The 25333-nt window shown below is 41.3% G+C and overlaps 2 long non-coding RNA genes across 3 annotated transcripts; both read left to right on the forward strand.

Moving 5' to 3' along the window:
* Window positions 1-13130: 13130 nt before the first annotated feature.
* LOC122003931 lies at window positions 13131-14852 on the forward strand. Of its 2 annotated transcripts, none has more exons than XR_006118166.1 (4): window positions 13131-13403; window positions 13491-13639; window positions 13730-13909; window positions 14328-14852. It is a non-coding gene; the product is annotated as an uncharacterized LOC122003931 (long non-coding RNA). The 2 variants fall into 2 exon arrangements; XR_006118167.1 differs by having other exon boundaries at window positions 13730-13914; window positions 14328-14374.
* A 7826-nt stretch (window positions 14853-22678) lies between these two features.
* Window positions 22679-23657, forward strand: LOC122003942. The gene is made up of 3 exons (XR_006118169.1): window positions 22679-22952; window positions 23040-23188; window positions 23276-23657. It is a non-coding gene; the product is annotated as an uncharacterized LOC122003942 (long non-coding RNA).
* Window positions 23658-25333: the final 1676 nt, after the last annotated feature.

Consider the following 25333-nt stretch of genomic DNA (forward strand, 5'->3'; position numbering starts at 1 on the left):
TTTGGTTTCATAAATTGTAGTACTAAATGGGTGACTTGATGTTATGTTTCTATTTATCTTGTTATCATGTTATGGAAACCATATTAGTGTAGTTCGGGTATGCAAACAAAAGAAAAGTTTTATTAATCTAAGAAAAATTATTTAAGTCTTCCGTTGTAATTTGTACGTAGAGTATCGTAGCCCCGTCCCTTAGGGTTAGCAGGGAGGGCGGGCGTTACAATATCATAGTTCTTATCATTTCATGCATATCATATTTCTTAACATATCATAAAACATGCATATTTGGGCACACAGCACATGCATGGATCATAAGCATACATAATGAACATGTCATTTATCACATCATAAGACAAGCATATTTGGGCACACAACACATGCATGGATCATAAACGTACATAATGGACATGTCATTTATCATATCATGAAGCATGCATAATTGGGCACATAGCACATGCATGGGTCATAAGCATACATAATGAACATATCACTTATCATAGAAAGACATAATCATACATGGAATCATTTAAATACATCTCCTATTTCATAACATAGCATGGGAGGCACATCTAGGTCACTAAACCTTTTATGGCCGAAAGTCAAGAGTAGGGACATGAACTCTAGACAACGTACAAACATAAGAAACTCATGATAACTTCTCATCCTATCATAAGAAAGATCATAAGCATGTTAACCTAAATTTTTAAGCCCTCCTAGGTTCCTACTTCTTTCATGGCCGAAACCTTCATGAAGAGCAATCAAGTTCTAAGCAACATGCAAACATATAAACCCTAAACTCATATCACATCATATTTCATAAGGAACAACTTGAGCATGTTTAATTTGGGTTCTAAGTTCCCTAAGCTTCTAACCTTATCATGGACGAACCCTAGCAAGCCTTATTCTAGGTTACATGTAGCATGAAAAGGTTGAACCTTAAGCCAATATCCTACACATTTCATGAGGAACATCATAAGCACATTTGGTTCAAGTTCCAAACTTCCTAAACCCATTAACTCAAGGTGGCCGAAACATATTAAACATGGAAACTAGGTTTCTAGTGGCATAAGAGCAAGGAAACCACAACTACATTTCATAGCATTTATCACAAGAAACATCATAAGCATATCTAAGTTGGGTTCTAAATTTCCCTAGGACTTTAAACCCATGGTGGCCGAAACATGTGAGCATGGAAACTAGGTTTTCTAGTGGCATAAGAGCAAGGAAAACACAACTACATTTCATTGCATTTATCACAAGAAACATCATGAGCATATCTAAGTTGGGTTCTAAATTTCCCTAGGCCTTTAAACCCATGGTGGCCAAAACATGTGAGCATGGAAACTAGGTTTATAGTGGCATAAGAGCAAGGAAAACACAACTACATTTCATAGCATTTATCACAAGAAATATCATGAGCATATCTAAGTTGGGTCTAAGTTTCCCTAGGCCTTTAGACCATTAGTGGCCGAAACATGGTAAGCATAGAATTGTTTTTCATGTAGTTTAAAAACATGGGAACCCTACACAATTTTCATGGCATCATTACAAGGAATAACATGAGTAAACTTAGTTGAAAATCTAAGCATACTAGCCTTAAAACTTTGTGTGGCCGAAAGTTACATGTAACCAAATTTCTATGAAACAAGCAACCATTGGAACATCAAACTAGTTTCATAACATTTCATCAAGAAGGTCATGAGCATCTTAGACGTGGTTTAAACTTTCCTAGGCCTCAAATCTCAACATGGCCGAATCTTCATAATCATGAAATAGAATTCAAAACCAACATACAATCATGGCATAACCTTTTAGCTTCATATCTTGTCTTAGGAAAAAAAAATCATAGAATGCTTAGTTTTAGGTTTAAAGCTCTCCTAGGCCTTTTGTTCTTCCATGGCCAAATGTTCATGAGCATAAAATGGAGTTTCAATCAACATACAAGTAAGAGAAAAAGTTAACAACAACATTATCATAGGGTACATAACACAAGAACAAGGGAGCATGTTTAGTTTGAGTCTTTAGCTTACCTTGTCCTCTTGTTCATGCTTGGCTGAGAGTCTAAGTTCATGGATCTAAATTCTAATTAATCATTCTAGTATGAAAACATTATATTAACCTCCTACATAAGATACATATCATAAGAAAGATAATAAGCATATCTAGTTTAAAAATTTCTTAGACTCTTCCTTTTGTCTTGGCCGAAATTTCCATAAAGCAATCCCTAGGTTTTTTTTAAGCAATCTATCTTCATGGAAAACCTTATAAGCTATTGTACCACAGGTGAGGGGAAGCTTACCTAGTGTTCACTTGTTAATCCTTAAGAAAATGGTACCCTTGGTGAGGAGGAAGAAGAGAGCTTCTTCTTTTAGCACTCCTTTTTGGTTTCTCTTTCTTGGAAAGGTACACCTTTAAGGCTCTTTCTTGTAATTCAGTTTTCTCTTAGGGAGAAAACCTAATCTTGGCTTGTGGAGGTGAGGGAGGAGAGCTTCTAGTTTCGGCAATGGTGAGGAAGAAGGAAGAAAATGAAATCCTTTTCTTTCTTTCCTTTTTATGCTAAGTGGTTGGAAGAGACAAAGATGAACTTTGCTTCCTTTTCTCCTTAATTCATGTATATACTCTTTTCTAATGAGAATATGTCCTCATTCATTTCCCTTAATTCTTCTCATCCTTACTCTCTTTAATCCCCACGAAAATAGAGAAAAAGAAGAAAAGCCAACTTGTCTTTTGCTTACTCCTTTTCTTAACCAAGAGGTAAACAAGAGGAAGAAAGCTCCTTGAATTTTTCTCTTGTTCCCTCCCTTAATTATATCCCCACTTTTAACTACAATTCCCATCATTTTCCATTCATATGTTATTCATTATCCTAGTGGTTATCATTCATAATTTCATTTCTATCCTTTGTGAGAGGTTCAAGGTTCAAACCTTCACCTCTTCTTTTTATTTCTCTTATTTCTTTTTCTTTTGATTCTTCTTACTCTTATGCTCTAAAGCAAATAACCCCCATATTTTTATCTCATAATTTTGTGGGTGTTACACTAAACATGCTTATGATGTTCCTTATGATATATGATATGATATTGGTTTAGAGTTCACATGCTTGTATGTTGATTTTTAACCAAATGTGATGCTTGATGGTATTCGGCCATGACAAGTTTATAAGCTTAGGAAACCTAGAACCTAAACTAAACATGCTTATGATGTTCCTCATGATATATGATATGATATTGGTTTAGAGTTCACATGCTTGTATGTTGCTTTTAGCCCAATGTAATGCTTGATAAGATTCAGCCATGACAAGTTCTAAGCTTAGGAAACCTAGAACCTAAACTAAACATGCTCATGATGTTCCTTATGATATATGATATGATATTGGTTTAGGGTTCACATGCTTGTATGTTGATTGTTAACCTAATTTACAATCATATGTTTCGGCCACTATATGAAAATTAGGGTTAGAGACCTAATTATGATCTCCATATGTCTCACATGCAAAGCTTCATGATATGATAAGAACTTGCTATGCTTCTATGTTTATTTACGTATGCTCATGATCTATGCATGCTGATAACCCTTATGATATGTTGTGTGCCCAAATTATGCATGCTATTATAATGTGCTGTGTGCCCAAATTATGCATGCTATTATGATGTGTTGTGTGCCCAAATTATGCATGCTATTATGATGTGCTGTGTGCTCAAATTTATGCATGCTATTATGATAAGCTGTGTGCCCGAATTATGCATGTTTTATGATATGTTAAGAAATATGATATGCATGAAATGATAAGAACCATGATATGTATGACATGCTACTTTACTTTATATGGCTTGTACCAGGGGTGGGCTCCATAAGCGCCCCGGGGTCGATGGACTAAGAAACGGGCCTCGTTAGGGATGGGCTCTTAAGTGCCCCTAGGTTAATGGACTAAGAAACGGGCCTAGTATGTATGCCTTGTAGGGTTCAAGACTTGCTACCTTGGACCTACATAGGACGTGCGCATATATGTATATGGTACAAGCCGGGGCCCCCATTATGTTGAGATTATGTTTAAGTATGTATATAATAAGTTTTCAAAAGACATGTTGCATATATTTTCATGATACATGTTTTGAAAGTCATCTTGCATATACTTATGATTATGCCATGATACGCCATGATATTTATGATTATGTTATGATATGCCAGGATGCACTTTATGATTATGTCATGATATACCATGATACCTTACGATTATGATACGATATGCCATGATGTACTTTATGACATGATATAATTTGATGCTCTTTAAGAATATGACATGATATGACATGATGTTCCGTATTTTATGAAAGTTACGATATGATGCTTCTATACATGATATGATGAGTTTGTCTCCATGCTTTATGCCTTGATGATTATGCTATGCTATACGATTTTTGTGAGTAGGAAAGGATCTTACTAAGCCATGTGCTTATAGCTTACTTTCCTTGTACCACAGATAAAGGAAAAGGCTGGATAAACTAAGGGAGGAGCAGGAGAGGCAAGAAGGACGTGTGTGGTAGTGGCTTGGCTAAAAGAGAAAGACCTGCTTTTGTTTAATAAGAATTATGCCTAGCTTATGTTATTGTTTCATGACTCCATGACATTTAATTATGCTTATTGGTATTATGACTTAAAATCATGTTAAGTATGTTATGTGACCCTACATGCCTAGGTAGTTAATCATGGTGATTAAAAAGAAAAAAAAGTTTTAAAAGAAAATTCTATGAACAAGACTTCCACTGTTTTAAGTAGAAAAGAATATTAATATGCAAGTAAGTAATAAGTGAGTAAGTAACCCCCGTCCCTTGAGCAGGAAGGGCGGGGCATTACATTAGTAGTGCCCTGATCACGGTGGATTACCTGAACAACATCAAGCAGCAGAAGCCAGTACTGATTGAGAATAAAAGTCAAGGGAGTTCTGGCACTCAGAAACCCTAGGGCCAAGGTCCAACTTGGAAGGGGAGCTCCAAGAGGAAGTAGTAGAGTAATAAAAAGGGAGGATCCGTAAGCAAACAACTTAAGTATGCTACGTGTCTCACATGTGGGAAGATGCATCCGGGAATCTGTCGCAAGGGAACTAGTGTCTGTTATACGTGTGGTCAAGAGGGGCATATGGCCAAGTATTGCCTGACCAAGATCAATCTACCTTCAGCACAACCTGTTCTACCTCCAGCACAACCTGTTCAGTATGGAGCCAAGCAGGCATAGGTACACCAGATACAGGCCGCATTGGAGGATCCTCATATTAGCTAAGGAAGACTGGAGGTCCCACCAAATTCTACAAATGCTCGAGTTTTCTCTCTTACCAGAGAGGAGGTAGCAAACACGTCCACTGTTGTCATAGGTCAGATACGCATTTTTAGTCAATATGCAACTGTGATATTTGATACTGGGGGCAATCCATTCGTTTGTCTCCATAACATTTGCTGAAATAATAGGTATCCCCCTGGAAGTCCTACGCGGACAATTCTTGATGACACTACCCTCGGGACAGATAATGATGTCTATGCATTGGCTACGTGCGGTGCTAGTCAAAATTTCAGACAGAGAACTGTACAGTGATCTGATAATACTAAACATGTTTGATTATGTTGTTATTTTTTGGATGGACTTTCTGAGAAAGTATGGTGCTTCCATCGAGTGCCGTAAGCGAAGCGTCATATTCCAACTTGAGGCATAGTCTAAGTTTGAGTTCATCGGAGAATCAAAGAAAAGAACCCAAAAATTCTTATCGGCTATAAAAGCTCAGAAAATGTTAGCCGATGGATGTGTCGGGTTTCTAGCTCATGTGATTAATACCCAGCAAGAAAGAGACCAAAATTTAGAGAAATTTAGAGTCGTATATGACTACCCAGAAGTGTTTCTGGATGAGTTGCCAGGCTTAGCTCCGGATAGAGAAATTGAGTTTGAGATTGAACTCATCCCGGGTATCCATCCAATCTCAAAGGCACCCTACCGCATGGCTCCGACAGAAATGAAAGAACTTCAGGGACAACTACAGGAGCTGCTTGACAATGGTTTTATTCATCCTAGTCACTCACCATGGGGAGCTCCGGTGTTGTTCGTAAAGAATAAGGACAGGTCCATGAGAATGTGTATGGACTACCGAGCACTGAATAAAGTAACAATCAAGAATAGATATCCCCTACCGAGAATTGATAATCTATTTGATTAGTTAAAGGGAGCCACAGTCTTTTCCAAGATAGACTTATGGTTCGGATATCATCAAGTGAAAGTGAAAGTGGATGATGTACCGAAGACGGCATTTCGAACGAGGTATAGGCACTACGAGTTTGTAGTTATGCCTTTTGGAGTGACGAACACTCTTGCTACATTTATAGATATGATGAATAGAGTATTCAATGCATATTTGGACAAGTTCGTAATCGTCTTCATAGATGATATCCTTATATACTCTAGAACTCAGGAAGAACAAGTTCTTCAGCAGAGCCAGTTCTACGCAAAGTTCTCCAAGTGCGAGTTCTGGCTCGATCAAGTGTCCTTCCTAGGTCACATTATTTCCAAGGATGGGGTTATGGTAGACCCGCCAAAAATAGAAGCTGTGAGTAACTGGAATAGACTCAAGAATGCCAGTGAAATCAGGAGTTTCCTTAGTTTAGCAGGCTACTACAGGAAATTTGTAGAGAACTTCTCAATGATCGCCTCCCCATTGATAGTACTTACCAGAAAGAATAAAAAAATTTGAGTGGATAGAGGATTGTGAGAAGAGTTTCACGGAACTGAAAAGGAGACTGACCAGTGCTCCAATCCTGACTCTTTTAGAGACTAGCGAAAGCTTCAATATTTATGGTGATGCTTCTAAATTGGGACTCAGGGTTGTACTGATGCAGAATGGCAAAGTCATTACCTATGCCTCGAGACAACTCAAGGATTATGAGAAGAACTATTCCACTCATGACCTTGAGTTAGCAGTAGTAGTCTTCACTCTATAAATTTGGAGGTATTACTTATACGGAGCTCAGTGCAAGATTTACACAGATCACCAGAGTCTTAGGTATTTCTTCACTCAGAAAGACTTGAACATGAGACAGAGGAGATGGCTTGAACTGGTCAAGGACTATGACTGTGAAATCCTCTATCATCCAGGGAAGGCGAACAAAGTGGTAGATGCATTAAGTAGGAAATCTTGCACAACTTTATTGTCCTTATCCGCTATGTCCCATCCCCTACGTAAGTAAATAGTAAATTTTAGGCTTAAAATTGTTACTGGGCAGCTCTTCACTTTGACATTAGAGTCAACCCTGCTTGAAAATATATAGAAAGGGTAGGATGAAGATCCTAATGTTCAGAAAATCAAGCAGGAAATATAGGAGAGAGAAAATGGAGAGTTCTGAGTATCAAACCATGGGATACTATATTACGGTTATCGCCTCTATGTCCCTCATCAAGAAGAACTATGACAGAAAATCCTAGATAAAGCTCATAGATCACCCTAAGCTATGCATCCTGGTTCCACCAAGATGTAAAGGAACACATCTGGTGGTCTGAAATGAAAGAGACATTGCAAGATATGTTAGTACCTGCCTAACATGTCAATGGGTTAAAGTAGAACATCAGAGACCGGGCGGAGTTCTGTAGCCTATCCAGATCCCAGAGTGTAAGTGGGAGAAATATCTATGGATTTCATAGTAGGGCAACCCAGAGCCACGAATTGTTACAATGCTATCTTGGTAATAGTCGATAGATTGACCAAGTGTGCTCATTTTCTAGCTATTAGAATATCCTACTCTATTGAATAGCTAGCGCAAATGTATGTTAAAGAGGTTATCATATTACATGGAGTTCCCAAAATCATAATTTCTGATAGAGATGGTGTTTTACTTCACACTTTTGGGAGTGTGTTCAGAAAGCTCATGGCACTAAGCTACGGTTTAACACCACATTTCATCCTCAAACTGACGGGCAAATAGAACGAGTAAATCAAGTTCTACAGGATATGCTACGGGCTTGTGCCTTAGATTTCAAAGGGAGCTAATGTCGATATCAATGCTTAGCAGAATTCGCATATAATAATAGCTATCAAGCTACTATCGGAATGACACCTTATGAGACTCTATATGGGAGGAAATGTAGATCCCCTATCTGTTGGTATGAAGTTGGTAAAAAAAAGGAAATGGGACTCCAGATAGATCTTATCGAGGACACCACCAAAGCCATTCAGAACATTCGCCAGAGGATAGAAACTACTCAGAGCTGGTAGAAGAGCTATGCGGATGTGCGCCGTAGACCATTAGAATTTGATGTTGGGGACTCAGTGTTTCTCAAAGTGGCTCCTATGAAAGGAGTGATGAGGTTTAGAATGAAAGGAAAGTTGAGTCCACGTTATGTGGGGCCATACCTGATTACTAGAAGGGTTGGCAAGGTAGATTATGAGCTAGAACAACCTCAGGAGATGTCGGCCATCCATAATGTATTCCATGTCTCAATGCTGAAGAAGCATGTTCCCGATGTAAACCAAGTGATTGAGTCATAGCTGATACAAGTTCAAGAGGATCTTAGTTATGAAAGTTGACCTATACAAATAATAGATCGAGAAGTTAATAAGCTAAGGAACAAAGAGATACCATTAGTGAAAGTGTTGTGTGCAAAGTCAACAGTATGAAGAGGCAACATGGGAACACGAGGATGATATGAGACGGAAGTACCCACAATTGTTTTAAGTTTGAGGATGAACTTTTTATAAGGTATGAGGATTGTAACACCCATAAATTTCCTTTCCTCCAAAAGAGCAAAAATAAATAGAAGAAGAGAAAATAAATAAAAATATATATGTAAATGACCTTGGCTGGGATTTGAACCCTAGACCCTTGATTTAAGATTGGTTTAAGTAGACATTAGGTGGTGGTAAAGCATCACATTGGAAATAGGAAACTATTTATTATATGTTGATTATGGGTGAAGGGATGCTTCAACTTCCACTTAGTATAAAAGGGGAAGGGAAGAGAAGAAAACCTAACTTTGCATCTTCTCTTCTCCTCTCTAGTCGAACCTCCTCTTCCCCCTCTTGCAGTTTTTGGCCAAGAACCCTAGGGTTCCCAAGGTTCTAAGTTCTTCAAGGGGAGAATCTAAGAGGAGGGTTTTCACAAGGATTAGGATGCACGGGAAGGGTGTCTTGGAGATTAAAGTTACAAGAGAGGAATGTTTTCCCCTACACCCTATAATTGTAAAATCTAGTGAATGGATGTAAGTGCTACTCACCTATAGTATAAGTTGTTTCGATGATGCATATTGTGATATGTTTTTATGCATGTAAATAAGATACATGTTGTGTTATGTTTATGCATCTTAAAAAAGATATATGTTATGATATGTAAGATGTCCTCTGAAGTTCAGGGATTAAGAGTATGTTTAGAGTATCTTAAATTGCTTCCCATATAGTTTTGGGACCAAGAAGCATATTCAAAGTGCCCTAAATGTTGGGTTTTTCAAGCCGCGAAAACCGCTTTTCCGCGTCGCGAAAACCGCTTTTCCGCTTCGCGGAAACCCCAAAACCTCCGTCACCGGATCCGTGCGAAGTAAAATAAAACAAAAGTTTACGAGTACGAGTTTCTTAGACTTAGTTCTAAACTAGATTTACAAGGAGAAAACCTTTTACCCTTGATGCGTGCCCTTTACGAATCTGCTCGTCCAAGGAAGTGCCGAATCTCGAGATCGTCATGCGTACGATCCTCTAGAAGTATCCACACGAACAAATGGGTGGAGAAAAACTAAACAAAGGTGTGCTAGCACCCTTGATCAGTCACGGCAAGAGGAGGAGAGGGAGAGCAAGAAGAGAGAGCAAGGAAGAAGATGGAATGAATAATGCCTTGAATGAAAATTCAATCTCATTCAACACCATAAGTGGCCGGCCACAATGGGAATTGAAACCCCCATTCTCATTTAATATGCCCATTAAAGAGATTTGTAACATCCATGAGGTGGCACACACATGTGCTAAACATGATGATGTGTAACACCATTATTGGCCACTTAATGCCAACTCACAAATGAGGTGGCAAATAGTCAAGTCAAACTTAACTCTTCCTCTTCCTCTCAAGTCAAGTCAAACTTGAGGAATTAATGCTCTATTCATAATAAAAGTTTCCCTTTAGTGGTTTCTTTTTTGGCTATCTCCTTAATTTTATCTTCTCATTAGCCCAATTGATAATTACTATCATGCCCCGCATTAGTTAGTTCAACTTCGGATAGATTTGGTGTTGATTAAGGATAAAACAAATCGATCAGTTTAAAATGAATTATAGTATTTTCTTGAAGAAACCTTCTCTTTCCTTTTTTTTTCTCCCTTTCCTCCCAACACACACTACAGTCGCTGCTATGTTATACACCACCATTGTGCCTTCACCTATCCCTCTCTTTTATTTTCCCTTCATCTTCTTTTTCATTTCCTCCTTATCCTATTCACCAATGGCAATAAACCTAGAGTTTTTTTCTCAGGCAAAAAAGCTCTCTTTTCTTCTCCTTTATCTTCTCACACAAGCAAGAAATGTAACATCACCTATTGCCCTCTTCAAAAAGCAAGCTTAGCCCTCAGCCCTCGTATCTTCATCCGCTTCTCATATTTTCACTATGTGTATTTTTTTGATAGACTTAGCCATTGTTTACTTCAACAATTATTAATTACGAAGTAATATATGATAATTATTTGGGTTATAAAATTAATGAAGTAAATATCATTTTAGACTATGTTGGTTAAAAAATACAAGCATCACTTCTAATTTTAAGTAACATTTTACTTCATAATATTTTTGTCATAAAGTAGTAAGTCACAAAATAAAATATATAATCTCTAAGTGATAAAGTAATAAGTTTGAACCAGTTGAAATACTAATTCTATTGCGAGGAGAATGAGGAGTGGAAATGTTGATTTTATAAAAATAAAAGAGAAAGAAAGAATGACGTGGATTTGAAAAAGTTGTATTTTTTTAAAAAAAGTTATGCATACTCACTACAAGGACTTTCTGCAATGTTCTGTAAGAAAATATTCATTAACAAATTTGTATATAGTATTATTTCTAAAAGTGTATAGTATATATACTATGTTTCCTATAATTAAATAACTGATATATATAATAAAATTATATACTCGATAAATATTACATTCTTTATATATATATGACAATACATAATTGAAACGTAGATAAAAATAGTAAGCTTTCTAAAAGTGTATGTCAACTTTGCTACTAATTATAGGATTGGTTATGTTATTTGTTATATTTTCTTTTAATTGTACTCTCTTATTTTCACTTCTCGGAACAATATATATACTCATCTTGCACCACTATTATAATTACACAATAAATACATAATACAAAAACTCAAAAGTTAATTAGTACTACATAATGTCTCAAGTTTCAATTCTTTGTGTATTTCTTTTGTTTACAACTATATGCCTTGCAAGTAAGTAAACACCATTTAAATATTCCGTGCAAATTTTATTGAATTTATTTGTTACATATTGTTCATATATCCTAATGTTGACTATTCTTTTTTGGTTAAAATTATAGATCACTCTGATGCTACCAATTGTTGTTCAGAATATAAAAAATGGGGTGATAGACAACAAACAAGTTGTAGAGGTGCTAGTGATACTAGTGCGTGCAACACTTGGTGTTCAAATTCATGTAGAGGAGGGGAATGTAAAGTACGAAATGGACACCAAGTTTGTCATTGTTATTGTTAATCATATTGTAAAGATGGAGAATAAATTATATCATCCATCTTGATTGGTGAAATAAAATTTGATACTACATGTATTTTTATTTATTTAAATTGTATACATATTATAAAAATAATGTATATGTTGAAGAAAATGTTATATATATGTAGAATTATCATCGCTAGAGGGATGAATTGTCATTTATATTTTCTTTGACTATTTAACACATGAATTGTTTGAACAATTTAAATATATATAAATAAAATAAATAGTGTACAAATGAAAGGAACAATACAACATATTAACATGATTTGATACACAAGTTCCTACTCCACGACCTATAACTCATAGGTAGATGAACCCAGATGATAATTTTTATTTTCACTTTCTAGGCACCTTGTGGACACCCAAAGTTCCTCTACATGGAACCTAATGTTAGTGCTTGGGGTGCTAGAGGAAACAGGCTCAGTGGCTCTTCTCTTAATCCTACCAACATAAATAAATGATTTATTTTTACCATAATAATGTCAATTTGATTTTAGGGTGTTACCAAAACATTTCTTGGACAACTAAAATAGGAACTAATTACCTAGGCTATGCAAGACTAGACTGAAATCAAAAATGGGGAAGAAACAGCTCGGAAACAAGCTTTGGAGGTGACTGGAGCTGAAGCCTCGGGTCCCCCTTCTAAAATCATATCTGTGCACCCAAGGTGTTCCATGTGCTTGAACCATCTTTGTCAAGTTTCTGTGTGGCAACATTTCTGGAAACTTGGAGGATGTTGAGGCGCCTTCATCCAAATGACAATGTTTTGGGTAGGCTTTTTAGGTGGGATTTTGTGGGCTTCCTGGACTAGGTTACGGGCACCTAAATTTAAAAAAATTGGAATCTTCAAAATGGTTTCGCCACTTGGATCTATTCCAGGTGCTTGTATCGATAATCTTTTTATTTCCAAAAATTAACTTAATTTTTAAAATTCTATATTTTCGCACTTACAATGATTCTTGAATAGAATTTAATTTATAATACTTTGATCAATTTTACCTTAGACTCTATTTGTCCCATTTCTATATTATTAATCGAGTTAACCTATAGGTTTGGTGAAATGGTTTTCTATTTTACTTGAAGAGAATTAGTTTGAATTTTAAATCTAATTTGACCTTGTATAAGATTTAGGTTTGGCCATTAATTAGTTAAATACTGTGAGATCTCAGAAAATTTAATTAATAGGGTTATTTTAGAAATAGCCTTATAGAATTTTTCCGGAATTTTTAGAAATTTTCGGGGAATTTTTCGGAGCTCGTACGACGAGTTTTGAGGGGATTAATTCCGGGTACAGATAAGGCCTATTTGGGATACCCATTTAAGTGAGGAAATGTTTTAATATATAAATCCATTTCCTTTATTTTCTTTCCCCAATCCCATCGCCGAACCCGAGCCCTCCTTCCCCGATCTCCCCTCTCTTCCCTACTCTCTGTCTCTCTTGCGGACAAACCGACGCCGGCGGAAATCTCCATCCGGGGGCGTCCACATCGCATCGCCGGAGGACCACGTCGTCGGAGCTCGACGAAGCCGGCAGAGTCCAGTATATCTTTGGTCCCGTGACTGCTGTTCCGGTGAGTTTTGTGTCGATCGTCGACAGCGAGTGGCAGCGGCGATCTTACCATAGACACCACCAATCCGTGCCCTAGCTGTGAACGCGAAGGTAAGGCATTATATTCGGTTGATTGTTGAGGATTGTGGGACGATTCTTGATCCTTCTTCACTGGATTTTCGCCGAACCGTGCCCTAGGTCCATCGCCGGTGCTTTGCCTTTGGATCGTTGCTTTGTGAGAGCAGATCGCTGATCAAGAAGGGAGGTCTTAGCCCTAGCCTCGACCTTTCCTCTGCATCGCCGGCTTGGATCTACTGTCTTGGGTTCTAGCTTCCATTTCGCACACGGTAAGCTTCTCAATTAGGTTTTCCTTTAGGTTGCCTTGATGAAATTGGATCTTCTGTTCTTGATTCAAGCCGTAAGATGGTTTCCAGTAGGTTGTGCTGTTCTGGTGGTGGACAGCAGCTTGATCCGGGCAGAGAGGAGGCTCTGTTCCTTTTGATTGAGTGCTGTGGATTAATATGCATGGCTGAGAGCTAGAGGTACTATCTTGTGGATGTGATCTTAGGTTCCCAGCAGCATTTCTAGTTTCAACAGCAACAACAACTGGAATCGAGGTAAGGTGTGTAGGGTGTGTTTTGTTTTAGATGATTGATCTTAGTGTGGATGAATTAGGGTTTATGTATTGGTTGAGTAGTTGGATGTAGATTTGATCTTAGATGTAAACCATTGTTGGATTTGATTTTTTAGGTTTGGATTCTAGTAGTGGTTATTTGTGATTAGATCTAATTGCTTAGATTAACCTAAATGGAATGATTAGGGTTAAGACAAGTAACCCTAATCGACTATTGGATTTAATTTAGGTATTAGATAACTAATATAATTGGTAACTAAGGATTAGGAAATTATTCCTAATTAACCGTTAGAAAGGTGGAGGGTTATAAGTTAGGGTTTGTCCCTAAATTCTGTTTAGGATTTATTTAGCTATTTGTTTGTATTCTAGCTAAATAAATGTAAATGTATTTATTTACACAGGACTCTGATTCGAGACGAGCATCTCGACATTGGATTAGGACTGGATTGTATCTTCTATTTGAGGCGGGTACCCTTTGACTTATCTTTTCGATATTGTCTTATGATATGTATAGTTTATATATGATTACTAGTGATTGGTAGATTATCACTTCCCCGGTTATAGTTTATTTGATATCTGTAGGCGGTTATTAGTGATTGGTAGTTTATCATTTCCCCTGGATGTAGTTTAGTTGATACCTGATACATGCTTCTATTGATAACTGTTATACATTAGTTTGACATGCTTTTCTTTCTGGCTATGTTTATCTGTGTTCATAGAGATAGATGTTTTTATTGTGCTTCCCTCTGTACTGGATTAGATGATAGATATGTTGGATATGTGATATTGGATTCATGCTGATTATTATCCTTGATATATATGTGTTTATCTTTTTGGCACCTACACATATGGAGGATATGTCCAGGTATGACATACTGTAGCCGCATGCACCATTTTGCATGATTGCATGCTGGGCGATTGACGACTCCATTATTGTTGAGCTCGTCGGCCGGCTACATGAGGGCCTGCACACAACGTGACCACTTCATGGGTAGTGGCACAGCACTCAGGGTGTGTATGGCAGGTTGCTCGGTGGTGCACCGCCGGGGTGCTCATGGGTAGCACGATACAGCGGGGTTGCAGCCGGGATCCCTCCCCGTCATCGCGTACCGGGAGTTGAGAGCATTGCGCTCCCTCACTATGTTTGAGGTAGGAGGATAGGTGTACTCCGACAGCATCCCGTCCACTCGGTCACTCTTCAGGGGTAGTGACGGCAGAGTGCACGGTGTCACAGCCCTACCCACGCGGTCTCACCATTGTGTGTGAGATACAGACTGGCGTCAGGGGTGACCATGTCATATTGCATCATATGCACAGATTGCATTTATTGTGATTGTTGCATATTGGATGATGCACTTGGGTGACTGCATATGATTGACATGCATACAGGATACATGCGTATTTGTTCTGACTATCTTTATCTGTGTATGTCCACAGTCATTCGCCCAAGCCTCGCAGGTGAGTACAGTTTATTTCAGTTATGCATTTCTTATTATTCTTGCTGTAAACTGTATTACATGCTTCTGGTTACTCATTACAGTTTATTCAGCTATGCATACCTGTTATATTGTGAGGAGACTGTACCTTAGGATATTACTGGTAGTTATATGTTGCTGTACATATCTATTGGATTACTTGCTGAGTTCTTTGAACTCACCCCGTTGTTACTATTTTTCAGGTTGAGGCCGTCAGGAGAGATTCCCGTCGCTAGCCCCTTTATCGCGAGGATTTGCCTGTTGTCGGGATCTGTTTTGTTTTTGCATCTTATATACTTGTGATGTGGGTTTTGTATTGTGGACTTTATGACACACATTGGGTTTACTACTTTTGTTTTCCGCTGCGAACATTTCATTACTTCGTGGATTTTCGTTTCTTCGTTGTAGTGGAGTAGGATGTGTACGTATATCTTCGTTGATTTCTATATCATCTTTTCTTTATATAACTGCGTGGATTGTTCATATTATATCTGTGTAGAAATATTGAATATAACTGCGTGGATTGTTTTACTATTTGTCTGTATTGTTCCGGCCGAGTGTGGCCGAGGTATTGATATATGTATACTGAGCTTCATATTGTCCGCCGTACAGGGGAGATGCTGCCGAAATTTCTTCGGACAGGGACTACCTGGGGCGTGACAATTTTTGGTATCAGAGCCAGGCTCACGATACTTGCTCTTCGTTTTAGATTTTCGAGGTTTATCTGATACCAATTTTTGGTATCAGAGCAAAGTTTTGCGATACCTACTTGTCGGGTTTCGGATTTACGATACTTTCGTGAGCATTCCTCGATATTTTCGGATTGTACGGATCTCCGTCGATTTTATCGTTTCGCAATTCCGAGGTATTTTGACGAGGTTTTATTGGTTCTATTTGGGGCTAAGCAGCGACAGGATATCTCCAGACAGCAAATAGGTAATTTAGGTAATTTTTCAGTTCTTATACTTGTAGTGATATCTCGGTAACATTTTCTTTACAGATATGCCACCTACATGTGTACCGGCACCGAGACGTGGGCGGCCACGTAAGAGGCCGTTAGATTCTCCTGAGACAGAGTCTTCAGAGAGGTCTGTTAGGGTTGAGCCTGTCCGTCAGGGGCAGACTCCTCAGGTCATTGTGGGTACGGGTGCTTATCAGACCCCGATAGTTCCGACTTCCGAGGTACCTACCTCGACTGTACCACCAGTGGTACCCCCGTCGGCATATTCAGCACCTCCCCCAGCAGTAGTACCCGCAGTATACCCGGCAGCCCCTCTAGCCGCGCCTGCTACCGCACCAGCAGTACCGGTTACTCCTTATCCGGTACCGCCCACCGTACCTCCAGTCGCCCCTACTTATGCCTACTCAGCAGTTCCACCAGCAGTACCTATTCCAGGTTATACGACAGCACCAGTGGTAACTCTTCCGGCCTATCCCTCAGTACCACCCATAGGATCAGCTCCAGTGGCTCTACCTAGTTCCGCAGCGTTCCCTACCGGTATAGTTGCGGCACGAGCACGGATCCCAGCCTTAGCCGAGTCGATGAAGAGTCGATTCACATTATTCCGCGGGGAGACTGATCCGAGCATAGCTCAGTCTTGGATTGAGACTATGGAGCGGACATTCTTTTACATGGCCTGCTCCGAGTGGGAGAAGGCTGAGCTGGCTGCTTACCACTTACGAGACGGGGCAGAGATTTGGTGGGACACACAGCGCTCGATTATAGGCGAGCAGCATGTTATATATACGAGATTTAGAGAGGCATTCGAGAGTCAGTATTTTCCCCGGGCGTATCAGATGACACGTCGGTAGGATTTTTTGAGTCTTCGGCAGAATAACCGCTCAGTGATAGAGTATAATGCTGAATTTAATCGATTGGCTAGATTCTGTCCTGAGTTGGTTGCCGAGGACAGATCTCGTATGCTTCAGTTTATCCAGGGACTGGACGGGCATCTTCAGCTGAAGATTTCTGGCTTTAGTACTGCATCATACACTGAGACACTGGATAGAGCTCTCATGATTGAGTCTACTCATCGGAGAGTGAATGCAGATATGAAGAGGAAGCAGACTGATCGGACTTCCGGACAGAGCCAGCAGCCACAGACTACTGGACAGCAGCAGAGCAGTCGCACTCAGACGGGACAGGGTACTTCTGGGTCATCTGGCCGATCCCAGAAATCAGGAAAGTCTTCCTCAGGACGTTCCCGGTCTTCTCAGCAGAACCGGAACCAGTCCACGAATGACTCGCACTGCACCCATTGTGGATCCCGAGATCACATCACCTCTGCATGTACTCTGGGACAGTCAGTTTGCTATTATTGCAAACTGCCTGGGCACATCAGCCGAGGGTGTTCGCTGAAGGCCCAGCATGTAGCTTCCGGAGTTTCGGTGTCGGGAGGACCACTTGGTCAGTCTGGGACTCAGCGAGGAGGGCCGAAAGCCCAATCTTCGCGTCATCAGCAGAGGACAGCGCCCACTGCAGCAGCTGCTTATGGCATTCAGGGTCAGGAGCGTTCTGGCGTCCTTATGGAGTCCCAGAGTTCTACTTCGGGACCTCAGTATCTGACTCAGGAGCAGTATCAGTTGCAGCCTCAGCCATTGGCGCAGTATCAGTTACAGCCCCAGCCACCGATTCAGTACGTATTGCAGCCTATAGTCCCATCTCTGACTCAGTATCCAGTACCAACTCAGTGGCAGGCTCAGACTTCGACGCAGCAGCCTTTGGCAGTGCTACCGCCTCTACCACCGTCCGATGCTGGACGAGTACACGCGGTCACCAGAGAGGACGCATAGCGGGCCGAGGGATCCGTTTTCCACGGTACGGTTTTACTTTATGCATTTTCTGCTGATATGCTAATTGATACAGGTAGTTCACATTCTTTTATATCTTGTGCATTTATGAGAGAGATTGGTAGACTACCTTCTTGTAGACCGTGACGACTGACCGTCTCCTTACCATCTGGTGATACCTTGGATGTCACTCAGGAGGTCAGAGGTTGCCCGTTAGATTTTGGTAGCATTATACTCACGGTAGATTTGTTAGTATTGGAAATGGTCGAGTTCGATATTATCCTTGGCATGGATTGGTTGTCTGCATACCATGCCACAGTTGATTGCCAGAAGAGGGTGGTTACTTTTCAACCTCCGAACCAACCCTCTTGGGATTTCACTGGCATCAGAGACGATGGGTTATCGACCATTTCTGCGATACAGGCGCAGAAACTGCTATCACATGGATGTTAGGGATTTCTATTATCGTTGATTAATACTGACGACAGCAGTAGCCCTCAGCTCTCAGACGTTCCAGTGGTCCGAGAGTATCCAGACGTATTTCCGGACGAGCTTCCAGGTTTGCCTCCTCGAAGGCAAGTGGAGTTTGCTATTGAGCTGATTCCAGGGACTGCACCAGCATCGAAAGCTCCGTATCGTATGGCACCGAAAGAGTTGGACGAACTAAAGGTCCAACTCCAGGAGTTATTAGATAGGGGATTTATTCGCCCTAGTGTATCTCCGTGGGGGTCTCCAGTACTCTTCGTCAAGAAGAAGGATGGTACTCTGAGGTTGTGCATCGATTATAGGCAGCTGAATGCAGTGACTATCAGAAATAAGTACCCCTTGCCACGGATTGAGGATTTATTTGATCAGCTCAGAGATACATCAGTGTATTCTAAGATTGATCTGCGGTCTGGATATCATCAGCTGAGAGTCAGAGATTCTGATATTCAGAAGACAGCATTCCGCACCCGATACGGACATTACGAGTTTTTGGTAATGCCATTTGGGCTTACCAATGCTCCTGCAGTATTTATGGATTTGATGAACCGTATCTTTTTGGAGTAATTAGATCAGTTTGTGATTGTGTTTATCGATGACATCTTGATCTATTCACGTTCCGAGGAGGAACATGCGCAGCACCTTCGCATAGTCCTGGAGACTCTTCGACGACATCATCAGTATGCGAAGTTCAGCAAATGTGCATTTTGGCTATCCTCAGTTGGTTTTCTGGGACATGTGGTGTCTAGCCGAGGTATTTCTGTAGATCCTCAGAAGATCGAGGCTATCACTAGCTGGGAGCAGCCGAAGTCAGTCCAGGAGATCCGTAGTTTCTTGGGCTTGGCTGGATATTACCGACGATTCGTTGAGGGTTTCTCCAGCATTGCTATGCCATTGACACGTCTGACTAGGAAAGGCGTGAAGTTCACGTGGTCAGTGTAATACCCCAGTTCTGAGATTCTAGTTAAGTATGGCTAAAAAGGGTTAGATGGTACTATCCATATCACCAAGGTGCACCTTCCTTTTCGGAAGCCCAAACTTAAGAACTCCAAAGTTAAGCGTGCTTGGCTTGGAGAAATCTGAGGATGGGTGACCTCCTGGGAAGTTTTCCAGGGTGCGTGCGAGTGAGGACAAAGCACGCTGAAAGGACCTCCGGTGGTCTGTGGAGCTAGTCGTCAACCCGATGGACAATTCTGGTAGCGTGCCCAGTTCGGTTCGGGTGGGGCCCACCCAGGCCGGGGCGTTACAGATGGTATCAGAGCGACCTTGCGACCGTGAGTGCGCCTGTGGCAGGAGCACCCAGGGCACCACCTAGCGAGGGAGATTCTGGGATTTGTCTGTGGTGTGATTTGTGATTACACAACGAGGACGTTGTGTCTTTAATTAGGGGTGATTGTAATACCCCGGTTCTGAGATTCTAGTTAAGTATGGCTAAAAAGGGTTATATGGTACTATCCATATCACCAAGGTGCACCTTCCTTTTCGGAAGCCCAAACTTAAGAACTCCAAAGTTAAGCGTGCTTGGCTTGGAGAAATCTGAGGATGGGTGACCTCCTGGGAAGTTTTCCAGGGTGCGTGCGAGTGAGGACAAAGCACGCTGAAAGGACCTCCGGTGGTCTGTGGAGCTAGTCGTCAACCCGATGGACAATTCTGGTAGCGTGCCCGGTTCGGTTCGGGTGGGGCCCACCCAGGCCGGGGCGTTACAGTCAGAGGCTTGCGAGACCAGCTTCCAGGAGCTGAAGCGGAGATTGGTATCAGCACCGGTCTTGGTTTTACCTTCTGGTGATGACGGATTCATACTTTATACAGACGCATCTCTTCAGGGCTTGATGCAGCTCGGTAGGGTAGTCTCCTATGCTTCTCGTCAGTTGAAGGAGCATGAGAAGAACTACCCAGTACATGATTTAGAGCTAGCCGCTATTATCTTTGCTTTGAAGATTTGGCGACATCATCTTTATGGTATTACTTTTGAGATTCTTACTGATCATAAGAGTCTCAAATATATTTTCACCCAGAAGAAACTCAATCTCCGACAGAGGAGATGGATGGAGTTCCTGAAGGATTATGATTGTACTATTAGCTACCATCCGGGTAAAGCTAATGTGGTTGCTGATGCACTGAGCAGGAAGTCCAGAGGGACTTTAGCTTGTCATCGAGTTACAGTCACGGACTTGATTCAGGGATTCGCCGAGTTGGGCCTTGAGGAGCAGGGACGGACAGAGCAGGGTATTCTTGTTACCATGGTTGCTCAGTCGTCGATCAGGATGAGGATTCGAGAGGCCCAAGCCGGAGATCAGCATTTACAGTTCATTAGCAGCCAGATAGCTTCCGGACAGCAGACCGAGTTTACATGAGATGACGAGGGTATTGTTTATTTCCGAGGCAGATTATGTGTATCTCAGTCTCACCCGGTCATGGAGGAGTTACTTCAGGAGGCTCATCGTTCTAGATTTGCTATCCACCCAGGTGGGACCCGTATGTATCGAGATTTGAGGTGTTCCTATTGGTGGAACGGTATGAAGAAGGACATCGCGGAGTTTGTTGCTAGATGTCTTATCTGTCAGCAGGTGAAGGCTGAGCACCAGAGACCTGCTGGGTTACTTCAGAGGATCCCTATTCCAGAGTGGAAGTGGGAGCATATTACTATGGATTTTGTGGTAGGACTGCCTAGGACTCGACGAGGCCATGATGCGATTTGGGTAATCGTTGACCGATTAACCAAATCCGCACACTTTATAGTGATCCGGAAGACTAATTCTCTGGATCGATTAGCTGAGTTATATTGTCGTGAGATTATTAGATTACATGGTGTGCCTTTGAGCATCATATCAGATAGAGACCCACGGTTCACGTCCCGATTCTGGCAGAGTCTGCAGCAGGCCTTGGGCACACAGCTTCGTTTCAGTACGGCATTCCATCCGCAGACAGATGGGCAGTTAGAGCAGACTATTCAGACATTGGAGGACTTGCTGAGGTCTTGTGTCATGGACTTCGGAGGCAGTTGGGAGGACCACCTGCCATTAGTGGAGTTCGCCTACAACAACAGCTATCATTCGGCTATCCAGATGGCACCGTTTGAGGCGTTGTATGGTAGGCCTTGCCGGACACCCATCCTCTTGGAAGAGGTTGGGGAGGCTTAGTTGGTAGGACCTCAGAGAGCTCAACAGGATGCAGAGCTGGTTCGCACTATCAGACGGAGGATGTCAGAGGCCCAGGACCGTCAGAAGAGTTATGCTGATCAGAGACGGAGACCCCTGGAGTTCTCCATTGGTGATCACGTATTTCTTAGAGTTTCACCCACGAAAGGGGTGAAGAGATTTGGTCTCCGAGGTAAGCTAGCTCCCCGATATATTGGACCATTCCAGATCTTGGAGAGGATTGGAGCAGTAGCTTACCGTCTGGCGCTACCACCATCTCTAGCTGGCATTCACGATGTATTTCATGTATCTATGCTGAGGAGATACGTATCCGATCCAGCACATGTTCTGTCAGATATATCTGTTCCTATTCAGCCTGATGTTACTTACGAGGAGGTTCCGGTGCGGATTCTGGACCATAGGGAGCGTCAGCTACGGAACAAGACTGTCCGACTAGTTAAAGTCGGATGGCAGCATCATTCTGACGAGGAGGCTACATGGGAGTACGAGGATACGATCCGAGCTCGATACCCTCATCTTTTTGCTGGAGGTATGTGGGTTAGAGTTTCTTTCAGCATTTATACTATTTGGTTATACTCTAGTGTTTGCTTTTGGTTATAGCGAAATTTGGGGACCAATTTTTTTTAGTAGGGGAGGATGTGAGATCTCGGAAAATTTAATTAATAGGGTTATTTCAGAAATAGCCTTTTAGAATTTTTCCGGAATTTTTCGGAGCTCGTACGACGAGTTTTGAAGGGATTAATTCCGGGTACAGATAAGGCCTATTTGGGATACCCATTTAAGTGAGGAAATGTTTTAATATATAAATCCATTTCCTTTATTTTCTTTCCCCAATCCCATCGCCGAACCCGAGCCCTCCTTCCCCGATCTCCCCTCTCTTCCCTACTCTCTGTCTCTCTTGCGGACAAACCGACGCCGGCGGAAATCTCCATCCGGGGGCGTCCACATCGCATCGCCGGAGGACCACGTCGTCGGAGCTCGACGAAGCCGGCAGAGTCCAGTATATCTTTGGTCCCGTGACTGCTGTTCCGGTGAGTTTTGTTCCGATCGTCGACAGCGAGTGGCAGCGGCGATCTTACCATAGACACCACCAATCCGTGCCCTAGCTGTGAACGCGAAGGTAAGGCATTATATTCGGTTGATTGTTGAGGATTGTGGGACGATTCTTGATCCTTCTTCACTGGATTTTCGCCGAACCGTGCCCTAGGTCCATCGCCGGTGCTTTGCCTTTGGATCGTTGCTTTGTGAGAGCAGATCGCTGATCAAGAAGGGAGGTCTTAGCCCTAGCCTCGACCTTTCCTCTGCATCGCCGGCTTGGATCTACTGTCTTGGGTTCTAGCTTCCATTTCGCACACGGTAAGCTTCTCAATTAGGTTTTCCTTTAGGTTGCCTTGATGAAATTGGATCTTCTGTTCTTGATTCAAGCCGTAAGATGGTTTCCAGTAGGTTGTGCTGTTCTGGTGGTGGACAGCAGCTCGATCCGGGCAGAGAGGAGGCTCTGTTCCTTTTGATTGAGTGCTGTGGATTAATATGCATGGCTGAGAGCTAGAGGTACTATCTTGTGGATGTGATCTTAGGTTCCCAGCAGCATTTCTAGTTTCAACAGCAACAACAACTGGAATCGAGGTAAGGTGTGTAGGGTGTGTTTTGTTTTAGATGATTGATCTTAGTGTGGATGAATTAGGGTTTATGTATTGGTTGAGTAGTTGGATGTAGATTTGATCTTAGATGTAAACCATTGTTGGATTTGATTTTTTAGGTTTGGATTCTAGTAGTGGTTATTTGTGATTAGATCTAATTGCTTAGATTAACCTAAATGGAATGATTAGGGTTAAGACAAGTAACCCTAATCGACTATTGGATTTAATTTAGGTATTAGATAACTAATCTAATTGGTAACTAAGGATTAGGAAATTATTCCTAATTAACCGTTAGAAAGGTGGAGGGTTATAAGTTAGGGTTTGTCCCTAAATTCTGTTTAGGATTTATTTAGCTATTTGTTTGTATTCTAGCTAAATAAATGTAAATGTATTTATTTACACAGGACTCTAATTCGAGACGAGCATCTCGACATTGGATTAGGACTGGATTGTATCTTCTATTTGAGGCGGGTACCCTTTGACTTATCTTTTCGATTTTGTCTTATGATATGTATAGTTTATATATGATTACTAGTGATTGGTAGATTATCACTTCCCCGGTTATAGTTTATTTGATATCTGTAGGCGGTTATTAGTGATTGGTAGTTTATCATTTCCCCTGGATGTAGTTTTGTCACGCCCCAAAGGAGTCCCTGCCAGACAAAAATCCGGCAGAATCTCCCCTGTACCAGTGACAATATGAAGCATCACTACAAGAACAATACATCAGCCACATGCGGCTGGAATATTTATATACACAACCACGCAGTTATAATAACAGCCCACACGGCTGGAATGAAACAATCACAACCACGCAGTTATATATAAAACAGCCCACACGGCTGTACTAAAAACCAACACAGCGGAAAAACGAAAACGGAAAGCCCACACAAGACAAATAGATACAACGCATGCCGGCACGGCTTAAACACAAATACATCACCAAAACCATAGGATAGCCACATGGCTATACACAAATACAATGCCAAAAATAAGAAAAGAATATACAAAAGAAAACAATCACGATCTTCGGATGTGACGTAGGACCCGGCAGACAGGATACTCCGAGCGACACCAACCATCTACAGGCTACCTGAAAACATAAATGTATACATGCGGTGGTGAGTATAGGTAACTCAGCGGGTAATAGAAAAGATAGTGCATGGTCCATAAACAACATGGATATCACAAGTATACAATCTCAGTAGAGAATAAAGAACATGATCATACTATCATAATCAATGCAACTAAACATATCTGACATAATCACCTGACATATAAACTGTACAAACCACAACTAACACAATGACAGATACATACCCAATCTGGAATCGACGCAAGGTACAAAGATCAGTAACTCACTGGATCTGCAACAGATATACCCGTGACACCTGTGCAATATAAGTACGACTGCATATACATGTAAAATAAATGACATGTATGCAGCATGACAACCATATGCAACAATCATATCGCAAACAAATGCAACATACCACAAACACATGCAACTAGTATCTAGTAGGCATGTATGCAAATATAACCCCCAGAAGCACTGTGCATCATATGCAAAAGTGCATGCATGCTCCATGGTCACCCCCGCCACCTCTCTAGACACCACGACCCCTGTATGGCTGAGAGGCTTGGGTCTGTGACGACTGTACTACCCTCCAGCCCACTATATAGTGGACGAGGCGGACAGTCCGCTAATAGCTATCTAGCTAAATAGCATCAGGGTCCCTGACTGCTCACAACGCCGGATCTCACTAAACCTCGTGACCGGGTGGCACGACAGGACGAGCGGCAATTGCTCCAGCTACCACTACCCATGAGTGGCCGAGTGTGCGGCGCTAAACCAAACCAA

Source organism: Zingiber officinale, chromosome 1A (assembly GCF_018446385.1).
Source record: "Zingiber officinale cultivar Zhangliang chromosome 1A, Zo_v1.1, whole genome shotgun sequence".
In the NCBI taxonomy this organism is placed as follows: domain Eukaryota; kingdom Viridiplantae; phylum Streptophyta; class Magnoliopsida; order Zingiberales; family Zingiberaceae; genus Zingiber; species Zingiber officinale.